Source organism: Marmota monax, unplaced genomic scaffold, assembly GCF_021218885.2.
Source record: "Marmota monax isolate L192 unplaced genomic scaffold, Marmota_monax_Labrador192_F-V1.1 WCK01_AAM20220418_F8-fsc00021, whole genome shotgun sequence".
NCBI lineage: Eukaryota > Metazoa > Chordata > Mammalia > Rodentia > Sciuridae > Marmota > Marmota monax.
The window spans coordinates 25,008,094-25,023,903 of NW_026695228.1; the positions used below are offsets into that span (position 1 = coordinate 25,008,094).

A 15,810-nucleotide genomic window follows, 5' to 3' on the forward strand; every position below is an offset into this window, starting at 1 on the left:
GGAATTGAACCCAGGGGTGCTACCACTGAGCCACATCCCCAGCCCTTTTTATAGTTTATTTAGAGATGGGGTCTCTCTGTCTTGCTTAGCGCCTCACTAAGTTATTGAGGCTGGTTTTGAACTCATGATCCTCCTGCCTCAGCCTCCCAAGCCATTGGGATGACAGACGTGGTCTCTCTCACCCAGCTAACATTGTTTTCTTGTAACTGGATTTTATAAATAAAGTTTTATTGGCACGCAGCTCTGCCCATTCATTCATAAATTGTCATGGTGGCTTCTACCAGGATTAAGAGGGAGGGGAAAGATGTGCAAGACTTTGCCTTTGTCACTTCCTAGCTTGGAAACTCTCACCCAGCAGCGGAGTTAGGGGTTGGCTTTGACCCCATCCCCTCTCTGGTTCATCTTGGCTGAGCCTTCTAGTGCACGCCCCTCCCCCACCTCTGTAAAATACAAACTTTCAAGCACACAGGACACAGAGAGAAGAATTCAATGCACCCCCTGTCTGTGTCACCCAGCTTCTTCAGTGAGCAAGCTTCTATTATTCTTGTTTATTTTTTCCCTCTCTTTTCTGTGGGAGGTTTTTAAGAAATGGAGGTGAAATTCACACTGCACAGAGCAAACCCTTGTGAAGGGTGGGACTCCGCGGTACTGCGGTGTTCACAGTGTTGTGCACCTAGCACTCTCACTAGTTCCGAAATGTTTTCATCGCCCCTACAGGAAATCGCATAACCGTTAGCAATCACCCCGCTCCAACTTCACCTCTCCCTAGCTCCTTGGAGCCACTAATCTGCTTTTTCTCTGGTTCTGCCTATTCTGGATGTTTCATGTAAGTGGAATCTCATGCTGTGTGGCCTGTGGTTCTGCCTTCTTCCACTCAGCATGACATTTTTGAGGTTCATCCACATTGTAGCCTGTCTGAATGCTCCATTCCTTTCTCTGGCTGTATAATATTCCACTTCATAGATACACCATATGTTATTGATCTACATAGCAGTCGCTGGATATTTGAGTTTTATGAAACCAGATTTATCATCTCATCTATACATACTTTAGTATGTATCCTGAACAGATAAGAACTTAAAAAAAATGATCAAAAGTCCATGAGCAGATCTTACAAAATGAACTCTAATTCCTTAAAATCCCCTAATACCCAGCTAGGTTCAACTGTCTCCAACTGCCCCCAAGTTATGCTGTTTTTTCCAACCTTTGACTCGACCCTGGGAAGAAAAAATAAGGGATTATCTGTGTCCTAGATGCTGCTTATAGGAAAAACACAAACTCCCATCTTTAAAAAGAGAGAGGGTGGCATCGGGCTGGGCCAATTGTTTAGCATTGGTGAGGCCCTGGGTTCAACCCCAGCACCTGGGGGAGGAGGGAAGTGGGGAGAGAGATAAATAGATAGGGGGGGGGGAGAGAGGAGAGAGACTTTTCTAATTTGCAAGTAAACACACACACTTGCAATCAATTGCTTTTTCTATTGAACGACTCAATTTTCCTCTTCCCTGCGTCTTTCCTGCTAGTCACCCCCACCCCCACCCGGAAGGGAGGTCGGGGTCAGGGGAAGCTGTTTCCAGAACGAACTCAGCGGTCTCGGGAGCGGGTGAGCAGCTGTCCCCTAATCCCCATTTTTCTGAGGGCATGAATAATTTAGGCTGCGATCTGGCAGAGGGGAGATGGCGAAATCACCAGCACCGCTCCCTGCCCCTCGGCCTGGCTCCCGTCCCACACCCGGCTCCCCAGATCCCCGACAGGCACAGGTGGGGGACCGGGCGTCCGCGCCCCGCCTCCCCGGCTCCTGGGGACCCAGGTCCAGCTTCCTCCCGGGAGCAGGGCTCCGCCGGCTGCGGGAGGCCACGGGGCGTCTGCGGAGCGGGCGGTGAGAAGCCCTGGGTCCCTCCCCAAGGAGCCCTGGGGGCGGCACTCGCGGCTCGCGGCTGGGTCTGAGCGAAACCCTTGGTGGAAACGCCCCGGAGCCGCTGAGCGCCCGCGCGCGCCTCCCGGCCTCGGGGAGCCGCCTGCGCTCGGCCTCCCCCTGGGCACAGGCTCGGCCGCCGGCCCCGCGCCCGCCCTGCAGGGGACCCCTGCGTCCCCCACGTCCCCGCCCGCTCGGCTCTCTCGGGCCCCTCTCTTCCCTCGGCGGACCATGGACCTGTGCGCTCGGGAAGGCGCGGCCCCCTGGGCGCCGGGCAGGCGCGGCCCCCGGGACACCTGGAGGACCCCCCGCGCTGCGCACTAACGCGGTCGGCGCCGCCCGATCCCGCAGGTGAGTGGGGCGCGCGGCGGGCACTGGCGTTTTCCCCGCTGCAGCATCACCTCCGCCGGCAAAGGTGGGGACGACCAGGGCTTCCCTCCTCCTCGCTGTGGCTTATTTTATTTTCCGGGTGTGTCCGGCTCCCCGGTTCCTGCCCTAAACCCCCTTCCCCTCTCGGAAGGGTTTTTGGAGGGGCCGGGAGGGGCGGGGGCGCAGACACCTCGATCCGGCTGGAACTTGATTCTTTCTTAAAAATTCATTTTCTTTTCAACTGCGCTCATCGACGTGTCTCTGCGCCCCAGCAGCCAAAGGCTTTGCCACTTGCCCTGGACATGTGACATTCCCCCCTCCCGGCCGTGACAGTGGCTGACCTAAGCCAAATTCTACTTTGTATACACCCCCCCCACCCCCCCACCCCCGCCCAGGTCAGGTTGGCAGGAAGCCGCTTTCTGCTCTGGGACCCGGGCTGGCTGATAAGGGACATGGTTTGGAAGGGACAGGTTTTGGAAGGCGACCTCCAGCCCTCATTGCTGGTGGCGTTGAGGGATCCCGAACAAAAGTTGGCGACGCGTGCGTAGTGCGACCTTGTTCTCTGCACTCGGCACAGCGTGAACGTGTCGCTGGAAGGGGTGGCAGATGGGGTTCAGGCAGTTGAGAATGATCACGTCCCCGGGAAGCCTCGTCCTCCGCTTGGTATTTAACACCTTCTTTGCCCCTCCGGAATGAACAGCCCCAGAGCGGGGACACTCTGCTGCCCGTCCCCTTTCACTTTGGATGGGGCTGCCTCTCCTCGTGGCTTTCCTGTAAGAAGGGAGAAAGGCTGGCCGCGGGGTCCCTCTCCTCTCTTCCTGGCTCTGTGGATGTCCACAGCTTCGGGAACAGAAGCGCCCCCCCCCCACGGGGAATGTGGGAGGGGCAGGGGGCTGGGGGGTGAGCACATCTGGGATGCTTTGTCAGGGACTCTTTGCTTTGGGGGTTCCTCAGCGACTCAGGGACACCAAGAAAGAGGCAGAGTAGATTGTATACAGGAAAACAGCCCCTGGGGGGGCTCTATCTGCACCCCCTGGAATCCCATCCTTTTGGGAGGACAGCTTCAGGACAGGCTGTTTCAGGAACACTCTTAGGTACTTATAGCTACTACTAGATCCCCCTCCTTATGTGAATTCCCACCCCACCCGGTACTTCTACCAACACCCCAAACCCAGGCGGCAGGAAACCCCGACTCCAAGCAGCCCGAGATCCTGGCGTTTGGCCTGTTGATATTCTGACCATTCCAAGACCTGCGGCTCTGTAGAGGGGTCTAAAGACGTCACTCAGGGCAAATGCCACTTTCCCTCCACCCAGGAGAAACCGAGCTCCATGCCACCTCCCCACTCCGGACCCAGAAAGAGCAGCCCTAGGGTTCAGGAGGGAGAGGGTGCATTTGACATTGAATGAAATGACTGAGCAAATGACCTACAAAATAAGCCAAGTGATGTCAAAGGCTCAGGCACGGCCAGTTTATTTCCTCATTGATATGATTATTTTAGTGGGGTGCAGGCGCACCGGACCAGGGGCTGTCTTCACCAAGGGCAGGTCTGTCCAGGATCTTTTCAGCAGGTGGCTCACGGAGACAGACAGACGGGCTCCCAGGGAGCTCCTGGACCTGCTCAGGGGCAGGCCAAGCTTGTCAGGTGGAGGTGGAGGGAGACTGGGGCAGCCTGGGGGAGCACCCCCTGCAAGTCCACACCTTGCACTGCAGCCCAGCAGGGCAGCAGTCTCAGGCTCCCCCAGTCCTGCTGGGTTAGAATCCGCATCAAACCCGATCCTGGGGAGTCACGAGCAGGTCAGGGTCTGAGAAGCCCCAAGGCCTGGCACATATTGACGAGTGACGTGTTCCCTGCTGACACAGAGGCCTGGATTGCTGAGAGGGCGGCAGCCGGAGCTGAGGTCTCTAAACACTGGCTACTTTTCAATTCCTCTGAATTGGAGCCAAATCTATGGAACATGAAGTTTACGATGGTCACCATGTTCACGCAAACCTTTCCGGGGCACTGAGTATGTTTGCAATGTTGTATGACTGTCACTGGCTGTGTCCCTCCAGAATTTTTTCCACTACTCCAAAAAGAACCCTGTACCCACTAGCAGTCACCCCATTCCCTCCTCCCTGGGGCCTGGCAACCACTAATCTTTGTGTCTTGATGGAGGCGCACATTGTCCACGCTCCCTATAAGCAGAGTGCACCGCCCGCTTGGAGCCTGGTTTCTCTTACTTCCGATTTCTTTTTTTCTAAAAGCATTTGAGCCTGAGGTGAGCGTGCACACATTGTACATGTTCCTGGGGTACCTCCTGGTTTCCACCGTGCCCACCTTCACCTTTATTACCCCTCCTCTTCCACGGGACTCACCCCCTCCAGCTCAGAGAGGGGTAAGGGACCACCAAGGACCCAGGGTCACTGCAGATGAAGCGAGCATCTGTGCTGTCCCCTTCCAACATTTTTAAAGGGCCGATTTCAAGGGCTACTTGCTTCTTTCCTAAGGTGACACTGATAATCGAGATCCAGTTATTTTCCTTCAGCCAACACCGGCAGGATATTTTCTTACAGCCCCAAGGGGAGGGAATTCCTAGAAGATTTCTTTTAAGATCCCAAGGTGAACTGTGATGGAGCCCCAGGGCGTTCAGGGTACTCAATAAATAGCTGAGCAAAGGAAGGTCAGGGCTCCCAACGGCCATTCTGATGATTAAGGCTTTAACTACACCAGTGACGCACAGCAGGGCGAGGGGGGGGGGCAACATCCAAACAGGGGCTGGGGACGTGGCTCTGTGTTGAGCGCCTCTGAGTTCAACCTCAGGTAACACACACACAAACAAAACCCCATATTTAGGAGAGGAAAATTCAAGGATTAATGTAAGCAACGTTCTCCAGCCACCTGCCCAGCCACCTGCCCAGCCACCTGCCCAGCTGGGAGTTAGAGGTGGCCCTTGGTCTTGGGGGAGGGATCAGTCGGTCTCTCTCCTGGAAGAAGGTTTTAATTTATTTGATTCTTTTCTTCGTTGCTCTTTCTCCTTTGAACCTTTGAGCACGTGGAGTTAGGCAAGTGTGTGTGAGAGAGAGAGAGAGAGAGAGAGAGAGAGACAGAAGAGACAGAAGAGACAGAGAGAAGGAGGAGGAGACAGGGAAAGGCCCATGGTTTCGATCACCCAGAATGCCCGTCAGGCGGCAGCCCTGGCCTGACGTCACTGGCTCCACCCAGCCTGGACAGATAAATCCACATTTTTTTTTTTTTATACCAGGGATTGGACCCAGGGGCACTGTACCACTGAGCCACCTGCCCAGTCCTATTTTAGATATTTTGTTTAGGGTTAGGGTCTCACTGAGGTGCTTAGGGCCTTGCTAAGTTGCTGAGGCTGGCTTTGAACTCATGCCTCCTGCCTCAGCCTCTGGAGCCGCTGGGATGACAGGTGTGCGGCACGGTGCCCGGCTTGATCCACTGTTCAACAAATGTCTGTCGAGCGTTTCCTGTGGGGCAGGCGCTGGGCTGGGCTGTGAGGATTCAGTTAAAAGTGTAAGTCCAGTGATGATAACAGAGGACCCTTACACAGGGCCCGTGTCGCTGTGTGGGACACCCTCTGAGTGCGTTGCATAGGATTAAGATCCAGCTCCCCTTGGCCTCTTGGGGGATCAGTTCCGGGATCCCTGGTGCCAGGTCTGGGGTGCACAGGTCTTTCTGTAGGATGGCACGGATTTGCATAGAAACTCCACAGGCTTCCTGTCCACATTAGGTCACCTCTAGATGACTTACACACTCACCCTATGTCAGCACTGTTTCGACAGTTGCCTTTACTGTGGTTTAGGGAATGCTGACAGGATGTCCCATGTTCAGTATGGATGCAATCTTTTGTGAATACTTTTTATTCAAGGTTGACTGACACTCTGGGTGTGCAGCCTGAAGACACAGACCGACAACTCTATTTCATCTGCACAAAAAAATGCTTCAGATGCTCCTTATCACCCCCATTTTACAGATGGGGAAACTGAGTCCCAGAGAGGTGAAGTGATTCACCTGAGGCCACACAGCAGGAGGTGTCTGATCTCTCTGTTCTAGGTGCTAACTCTGTGTCACCTCCGGCCGTGCCCTGCATGTGGCCCTCAGCCCTCTTGCCAGACAAGACCCAGGCGGGGAGAGGTGGGGCAGGAGGAGGGAGCCATGGGCATGGGGGCAGGCCAAGGGCGTGGGAACTGAAGAATTTTCCTAGAGGCTCTTGGAGCAGAAGCATGTTTGAACAGGATCTTGGGTGCCGGAGGGGATGAGAGGGGGGCCTCTCAGGTGTCGTGTGGAGAGGTGGTGGGAATGAGCACGGGAGGGTGGCTGGGCCTCGCCGGGCAGCACGTGGAGCAGGCGACAGGAGCACTCAGTGGGCAGCTGGGCGTCCTTTTAGGACTGGCCGATGGATGACCCGATGGTTGGGGAGAAGGGGACACTCAGGGAGGGCCTGGAGTGAGCCATTAGGTCCATGTGGGTGGGGCCCATGGGGACATTCCCCTGGGCAAGAGGGAGAGGAAGGACCAGGTGAGTCCCCAGCCCTGAGGCTTAGCATGTGGGGGTGATGGTGGGGGGAGGGAAGGAGTCTCCCAACAGCTGCGGGGGATGGGTTCCCTTGTCTTTTGGGTTCTTTGCAAATCTGACTGCCAAAGGACACCTGTGAACACCTGTGGCAGGTCACAGCCCTCTGCGGCCCCCGGCTCCCACCTCGGTCAGAGCAAATCCAAGGCTGTCCCTCTGTTGGCTTCCTGTCTATTCCTTGGATGTGCCAGGCATGCCTGCGCCACAGGGCCTTTGCACAGGCTGCTCCTTCTGCCTCTCCCACACACCCTCAGGCTCCTTCCTCCCCTTCTCTACTCCCCCTCCCGAGGCCCTCCTGGTCCCCTCAGATGGAGATGGTCTCCTCCCTCCCTTCTTCCTCTTGCCTCCCTCTTTCCCCCTTGCCTTCTGACTGGAAGCTCCCCTCCCCCCAGAGGGGACTCTTCCGTCTCTTGTTCACTGCTGGATCCTGGTTGAGGATAGGCTCCGCATACAGCAGGCGCTCAAAGCACAGCTCTGGATGAGTGAGTGACGAGTGACAGGGAGGGGAGGACGGGGGCTGGGAGGAGAATTCAGCTTGAGATTCAGCATCTGGTAAGCCTGCCCCGTGGCCGGCTCCCTGGCTCTGCCCTGTCTCCTTCCTGTGGTCCTAGTCCTGTCCAGGGTCACCCCACCACCCGGCGTCTGTCCCTCCCAGTGGGGGGAGTGTGTCCCTCTGTCCCTGTGGTCACCCTGGTGAGGGCGAAGGTGGGAAATGAGACCAGCTGTGACCCGTTTGTCCTCACCCGGGGGTGGCCCTTTCCAGCCACACTTGGGTGACACAGGAGATGTCCCCCTGCTGGGCCCCGCCTGGAGGTCGGCCTCTGCCATCTGGCCTGCGCTCCCTCAGCCTGCCCCCGCGTCTCCTTCAGGTTCTCGGTGACTTGCTTCTGGTTGCTTTCCTTCACCTTGGCCTCTGCCCTTGGAGGTGGGGTCTGAGGAGGCCCCCTCCCTGCCCCGGGCGGAGCAGCCTCCGGCTGGGCTCAAGGCAGCACCAAACCCTGGCCTGCAGGGATGGCCGGCCATGTTTGGATCCCGTGTGGAGAATTATTTTCTTTTTATACATTAAACATTTCTGGATATGCCGCTGAGCATCTTAACATTCTTAAGCGTGTGTTCAGTGGTGTTAGCTACATTCACGTTGTCACGCAGCCCTCGCCGTCCACTCCTCAAGGTCCACCTGTGCTTTAACAGGTATCAGAATCCCCTTCCTTTTCAAGGCTGTGTAATATTCCAGGGTGTGCATATGCTTATCTTTCCACCCACTGATGGACATGTGGGCTGTTTCTGGTTATGAGTTTTTGTTTCTAGGGAGATGCCGGACTCTCCCTGTACCTGTCCAGCTGCGATGCCAAGTGTTTGTTCAGGGTGCGGAAATGGCTTTAACGATCAGTCAAATGACACCTCACCGGGAAGGTCGTGAGTGCATTTGGAGGTTTTGAGATGACGTTTGGATCATCTTTGTTCTGCTGCTCTGGGAGCTGCTCTCCATGGTCTGCTGACGTCCTGCTCTTCAGCCCGGAGCCCAGAAGGGCCCATTCCTGGGGGTCTCAGCCACCCCTCTTTTGTCTGGAGCTGGATTAAGGTGCTTGACTGAGCGCTTAGCACCTGAGAAAGACGGAATTGAGCAAGTAGGAGGCCAGGCAAGCAGGGCCCCTGGCCGCACCCGGGCTCAGGTGGAGGCTCTTGGGATGGAGCGCCCTGGTGTGCTCCTGGGGACTTCAGGTACCTTCCGTCTGAGTGCAAGACTTCAGGGCACAAGAAAGACACTGAGAATCAAAACCAGGCACTGGGGCTGGGGCCCAGAGGAGATCGCTCGCCCAGCCCTTGTGAGGCTCTGGTCCTCAGCACCACATAAAATAAAACACAGGCCTTGTGTCCACCTGCAGCTAAAAAATAAATCAGAACCAGCATTGCCACCAGAGCAAGGCTGTCCCTTGGTGTCTGAGGAGGTGGCTTCCAGGACCCCATGCAAATACCCAACTCCAAGGAAGCCCGAGTCCCTTCTATAAAGTGACATAGTGTTTGCCCAGAACCCACACAACCCTCCCGTGGGCCTTAAATCATCTTTTGATGACCGAGAGCACCTGATACAATGTCCCTGCCGAGGACATCACTATACTTTCTTGTTTGGGGAATCAAGTCAAGAAAACATTCAGTACCTGTCCAGCACAGGACACCTTTCCCACCTATTTTTGATGGTGGTTGGGTGTTGGGCCCGAGGACACAGAGGCTGGCGTGCTGTGGGGCTGGGGGCCTGCGGTGGCTGACCTGTCCCTTCTTGGCTCCTTGTTGGAGTGCTCACCCCAGTGGGTGGTATTTGGAGACGGGGTGGGGGGGAGGTGACTAGATCCATGTGAGGTCACGGCAGGGGCACCTCATGGTAGGAGTAGTGCCCTTCCCCAAGGGACACCAGAAGGAACCTTTGTTCTCTCTGCCACAGAAGGACACAGGGAGAGAGTCTTCCCCTGGTGAGCAACCTGAGTTCACACTTGATGTTTGCTGTTGAGGCCACCCAGTCTGTGACATTTTGTCAGCAGCCAAGCAGACGGAGACAGGCATGCTATTGCAACCAACAGGTCCCCAACTGTGCAAGAGGCACAGCCCAGGTTGGTTAGTACATCACCTGCCGGCCCTGACCAGCAGGTGGCGCTCCTCCTCCTCCTCGACGCAGTGACTCAGGGATCCAGGCTCCCGCGCACACTGGGCCTCCCGCCCCTTTAAGTCGGTGCATCTTAATCAACACGCGGATCTTTAGTGTCTCCCCTGTCCAGGGGAAAGGGAGCAGGCCTGGGCACCTCTTCCCTGCAAATCTCTGTCCTGGGAGTGACGCTCTTTGGTTCCCTCCTGTTCCACGGGCAGTTACGTGACCACACTGACTCAAGACGAGCCAGGCCTGTCCTCTGGTCTATTCAGCAGGTTTCTTGATTTTGGAGACACTGTCCGGGAAGCTCAGAGTGCGCACTCGCTGAAATAGCAACTCCACGTCTAGGAAAGTAACCCACAGGGATGCTCGTGGCTCACAGAGACGTTCACAGGGGCCGTTGGCTGCAACCCTTTGGGGCACAGCCAAAAAATCAGAGAAACCCAGATGTCCCACTGAATTCCACGAGACCCCGTGCCCACGAGTGCGTTGAGCTTTCGAGGTGCCGGCCAGCCCCTGCCTGGCCCTGGGAGGAAGGGTGGAGGGGCCCTTCCTGAGCTCCCACCCGGGTGCTGTGGGTTTTTCTAATGTAAGTGATGAGCCCGTGAGTTTTCAGCATCCGGGCTGAAGCTCTGTCACTCCTCCTCACCAGTTAGGACCTCTTGCTTCACCCCGGGGTGGAGGCCACCCAGGGTCCCCTGAACTTCCTGTGGCCCTTCCTTCCGGCCTCTCCCCTGCACCTGGACCAGGCTCCCTCTGGTTGTCATGGTGACGCCGGTTGTCAGCGCTGATCTCAGGTGTGGCTCTCCTGCTGCTGAGGACAAGTGACAGGCGCGAAGGGTGAGGTCTGCTGTTGTCATTGTGTCAACAAGTCTCCTGGCTCCGGCTTCACGCCATTTAATCTCTTCTGTTTGCTTTTCCGCGTCCTCTTCTCCCAGCGCCGGCTCTTTGTGGCACCTGCTGCTTCTGGGGGGGGGTGAACCCCGCGCTTGCCATTCCCTCCGCCCGCGGTGCGGGTGGCAAACAGAGAGCGCCATCGTCACACCTGGCGAGGAGGCCGCGCAGGTGCTGGGGACGCGCCCGGCTGGGGAGCAGCGCCGTGTGTACACACAGGACGGCTGGGGACCTGTTGGGATGCTCACGTGGGCTCTGTGGAGCCCTGTGGTGGTGTGGTGGAGCAGCTGTCCCCGTGTCCTGTGGACGGCCTCCTCGGCCTGCTGCCAGGAATCAACGCAAACTCGGGCGCCCACCGAGCCCACTCCGTGGCCTGCGCCAGGCCTAGGCCTTGTCCTTCCTGGGGGGGGGGGGAGCGGCCACCCTTCCCCAGAGCTCTCTGAAGGCTGGCCGGCTCCGCACCCACGGCCACCTCCGTGAATGCACCGAAGGCAGGTCAAAAATATTTTACAAGTGCATCTGTATCTGGACTCGTGCACATTCGTTATCATTCCCTAGAGGATGCCGGGCAGCAAGCGTCCACACAGCATCGGCACCGTGTCAGGTAGCCCAGGTCACCTAGAGATGATTCCGAGGCCGTGGGGAGGTGTGCGTGCTATTATGCAAAAACCAGGTCATCTTATGGAAGGTACCTGAGCATCCTCAGAGCTTGGTAGATGTGGGGGTCCGGGAGCCCCTGCTCTAATGATCCTGGGGACGGCTGTGCTCATCATTGCCCCGTGGTGTGGCAGAGGAAGCAGAGCCTCTGAGGCTCAAGTGATTTGCAGGGGACCCTGCAGCTGGTAGCTTCGTGCTGGGGTCACACTGGCCGCAGATCACTGGGACCAAGTATCTTTCCGAGCTCACCAGCTGCCTCCCTACCTAGGAAAAGCCCCGGATCCCCGGCAGTGGCTTGGGATGTGCTTGATGGCTTTCCCTAGACACAGTCCTGAGAATGTTTATCCACCCACCCACCTGCCCATCCACTCCTCCATCCAGGTGAGGAATATTGAAGGTGTCTGGGACCCCAGGGCACACCAGACAGTCCAAGATCCTTGTCCCTGGGGAGCTGTGGGGGGGACTCCTCCACCACAAGCCCCCACACAAGTACTGGTCCCAGAGGGTAGGACGCACCTCAAGGAGGGTCTCCCAGGAGGGTGACCGGACACCTGCTGTAGCATCGGTTTGGACAGGAGGGTCCGGGAGGACCTTGAATCATGGAGGGAGCTGGCCCGGCAGAGACTGGGGACAAGCGTTCTGGGAAGGGGACCAGCAGGTGCACGGGGAGTGAGCCTGGCGGAGCCCTGGAAGGACCCCGCGGCCAGAGGCGAAGGGGAGGGGGGGCAGCAGGAGCCGCAGGTGGGGCAGCCCCGGAGATGAGGCTTCTCTCCCGAGAGCCCTGAGGTTTTAGGAAGGCCCTGGGAGCGCGGAGCTGGCCAGCTGGGGAGAGGCCCTCCTGAGCCCTGCTGGGCGCTGGGTGGCGGGGAGCAGGTGGGTTAGGGTGGACCCTGGGGCCCAGCAGGTGCAACCAGCGGATAGAGCCGGCATCGGGACACAAAGGACCAAGATGGACGGCCCGGGAGGGCGAGGTGGGGACCCAGGATGAGGTGAGGGAGGCTGGTGTCAGCCCAGGGAGGGAGATGAGGCATTTTGTGTCAGGACTGGGGGACAAGCAGGTGGCGTCCACTGAGCCGCACCCCAGCCCCGGGCCTTTGCGGTGCTGAGGAGCAGATCCCACGCAGCAGCCCAACCTGGCCAGACCTTCCCCTCCTGTCCACGGGTCAGGGATTCCGGGAGGAGGGACGACGCTGGCTCAGACACGCACACCCAGCAAGGCCTGGCAGTGTCTTGGGAAGGCCCCGGACTCGTCTCCTGACCTCAGGGTCATTTCTGAGGCATGGGAGGGGGTCACTAAGGGACGGTCGGTTTTGTCTTTCAGGTGGTGGGAAAGTATGTGGCAAAACAGAAAAGGTTGTAGGACTATCGTGGGTGATTCCGAGGGAGTGCACCCAGGGACACTTTCCCCTGGAGCTACATTTGCAACCCTTTTAATTTTGAGCCAGGATCTTGCCGAACTGCCCAGGCTGTCCTAGAACTCAAGACCCTCCCGAGTCACGGAGATCGGGTGTGTTTTCAGAGAGTAAGTCCAGGCTCAAGGCCCCAGGAAGACAGCTTGGCGAAGCTCTGTCAGTTACGGGCTTGAGAGGTCCAGGGTGGCTGTGTTCATTAAGCTGCGCCCCAGCGGATGGGCGCCAGAGAGGATGGAAAGTTCTCATTTCCTTGGATAATTTAAAGCAGGCTCAGAGGAACCGGGGAGGGGACGAGGCGCCAGCCTGCAGCACATCCTTTGCAATCGGGATCAGCCTGGTTCTCTGCGTTTATCTACCTGCAGCTAAAAAGGCCACTCAGGAAACAATTGTGCATGAGGTTTAATCTTCTAATTATTATTATTATTATTATTATTATTATTATTATTATTATTATTATTTTGCCATGCTGAGGGTTGAACCCAGGGCCTGATGCACGCTAGGCAAGTGCTCTACCGTCGAGCTCTATCCCCAGCCGCTATCCTCCTATTTCTGAATTCTATTCCATTTGTGCCAGTGTTCCAGTAGATTAACTTTCCTTGAACAGATACTGAGAGGCTCAGGTGGGAAATTCAGCTTAGGATTGAAACTATGCTGTGGATTCTAACAGCCACGCACCGCATGACTCCTGAAGGAACCAAGAGCAGCCTTCTGTGTTATGCACAAGCTCCCTCGAGCTCTGCCCCACCATTTCCCCTCCCTTGTCCTCTCTGCTCCTCCTCGCTCACCTACAGCCACGTGGGTCTCCCTCTTGTGGCTGGGGCAAGCCACAGGGTCCTGTCTCAGGACCTTTGCACATGCTACTCCAGCTGCCTGGAAAGTTATGCTCTTCAACACCCACGTGGTTCTGTCTCATCTCCTTCAGGCCTCTGCTCAGACGTCACCTACACAGTGAGGCCGTCTCTGGCTCCCTATTTAACATGCATCTAGCTCACCTGGCACTTCCTACCACTCTCATGCACAAAACTGTGTCCTCTCTCAACTTCATATATGGAAGTCTTACCTACCACCGTACTACAGTGTGTGTTCTATTAATGTAATGTATTATAATTGTCATTTAAAGAGGTGATTAAGGTAAGAAGAGGCTCTATGGGTGGGCCCTCATCCAATGTCACTGGTGTCCTTATAAGAAGGGATCGGACCCTGAGGGAATGATACTCTGTCTGAGCGCTGAGTGCCTTTGTTAATGTCGTCAACTGAGATATTCCTCGGTGTCCGCAAGTTTCAGAACATCATGCTTTCATGACAAAAATGTACGATTTTTGTCAATTCCAGTTGGAATATATATGAAAAATAAAAAAGAACAAGACAAAAGTCCCATCTCTGCTTCAAGAATGCACTGAGGGGGGCTGGGGCTGGGGCTCAGGGGCAGAGGCTCGGCTCGCACGTGGGAGGCCCTGGGTTCCATCCTCAGCACCACATAAACATAAACGTGAACAAACAAAATAAAGGTTAAAAAAAAAAGAATGCACTGAAGGCTTAGCCCATGGATAGGCGTGAACGGGACGGGGACACAGGGGACCCCCTTCCCTTCAATTGACCGCTGTCCCCACCAATTGCCCCCAGCAAGGGGCCGTTGACTGCTTATTTTAATATTATGTGACTTAAGTAAAGGCAAGTGTGTGGTGACCCCTCACCCTGGGGTTCAGCTACCCAAGGCCAAGTGCACCCGCAAATATTATCTGTCATGACTCTTGAGAGAGCTAGAGAAGGGGGTGGAGGAGGTGGGGGGTCACATCCCCAAAACCTCCATAACAGTGTTCTTACCGTCTTTCCATGTCACTATTGGTCATTGCTGTTGATCTCTGACTGTGCCTAGTTTATAAATCACAGTTTGTCATGATATAGAGAAAGTAGGACGGGTAAGGTTGGGTACCATCTGCCATCCGAGGCATTCACTGGGGGCCCTAGAATATGTCCCCCTCAGATAAGGGGACCACTGTGTGGAGGAGGAGGAGGAGGAGGGAAAGAAGAAGATGGAGAGGAAGAAGGAGAAAGAGAAGGAGAAGGAGGAAGAGGAGGAGATGAGGAGAAGAAGGAAGAAGAAGAAAGAAAACAGGAGAGGGAGGGGAGGGGAGGGGGAGGGGAGGAGGTTGTTGAGGACACCACATATTCGAAGGGGAGGACATGGGGGAGACAGCCATGCACAAGCCAAGGGCAGAGGCTCCAGAAGGAAGCTTATGGTGACCTGGGACCCCAGCTTGTCCCCGAGGACCGCGCTCCCTGCTTGAGCCCCCACCTGTGCAGGAACCTCCTCTGCACCCTGGTTTCTGCACCTCAAATTCAACCAGCTGCAGATCAAACATATTTTTTAAAACTGCGCCTGTACGGAGGGTGCGGACCTTCCTGTCCCCATCTCCCGGACAGCGCACTCCAGCACCGTTTCGCTGTCCCTCACTTAGGTGCGGTGAGCCGCCTGGAGATGATTGGAATCTCTGGGAGGGCGCTGCAGGTTCTTGTGACACCATGTCATTTTAGATAAGGAACCTGAGCACCATGGATTTTGGTGTCTGTGGAGTGTCCTGGGCCAACCCCCTGCGGACACCAGGGACAACCCGAGTCCCCTATCCTGGTCGCCCCAGCAGGCTCCAGCTCCCTCCTGTCAGCTCCTCATCTCTACACCACATCCTCGCCTCTGTTCCTCCTTGTCTGTCTCCCTCACCAGACTGTCCCCTCCGCCTGGGTGGGGACGTGGGTCAGAGTCATTCACAGCTGCGTGAACAGCGCCCAGCCCAGGGCTCCACTCACCCCCACTGCCAAGGGGGCGAGTGCAGGAGACAGAGCTCAGGGCTCTGCACCCCGTGGTGCGCAGCACCTGCCACGCTCCTGAGTGCCAGGGGTCCTGTCCCTTTAAAAAAACCAGCCAAATTATTGTCAGTACTAATTAATACATTATATACCCCAAAATAGCTCCGTGAGGCTTTGACTATCTCACCACAAAGAAAAGATAAATGTGGAAGGGACAGATGCACCAATGACACCATTTTGATCATGACACAGTGTGTACATGAACCCAAACGTCACATTGTAACCTAATTGACACACAATTATGAGTCAATTAAAAATAAAAAACAACCCTCCTGAAATCCCGTCAAGCCTGCACAGAGGCCGTGGCCACACAAGAGGCATTTGAAAGTGGCCCTTGAACTTGCCCTGCAGTGGTTCTAAGTGCCACCTCTGGTGCTCACGGGACCCAGGGGCTGGGGGAGAATCAAAGAGCAGTGGTGACCCATTTTGCAGACAGGACCATTGAGATGCCCAGAAACCCAGCACCCCACCCCGCGCGGCCAGCAG

The 15,810-nt window shown here is 56.2% G+C and overlaps 1 protein-coding gene across 6 annotated transcripts in view; it reads left to right on the top strand.

Annotated features, from left to right (window-relative positions):
* Positions 1-1,512: 1,512 nt before the first annotated feature.
* Cacna1a (calcium voltage-gated channel subunit alpha1 A) overlaps positions 1,513-15,810 on the top strand; it is a 245,765-nt gene continuing 231,467 nt past the window's right edge. For 2 of the 6 annotated variants that reach the window (XM_058576791.1, XM_058576795.1), the window contains exon 1: positions 2,008-2,263. The gene's annotated coding sequence lies outside the window, so the exon portion shown is untranslated. Of the gene's footprint in view, positions 1,601-2,004; positions 2,264-15,810 lie in introns of those variants that run through there. The other 4 variants (XM_058576793.1, XM_058576792.1, XM_058576794.1 and 1 more) reach the window with 4 other exon arrangements.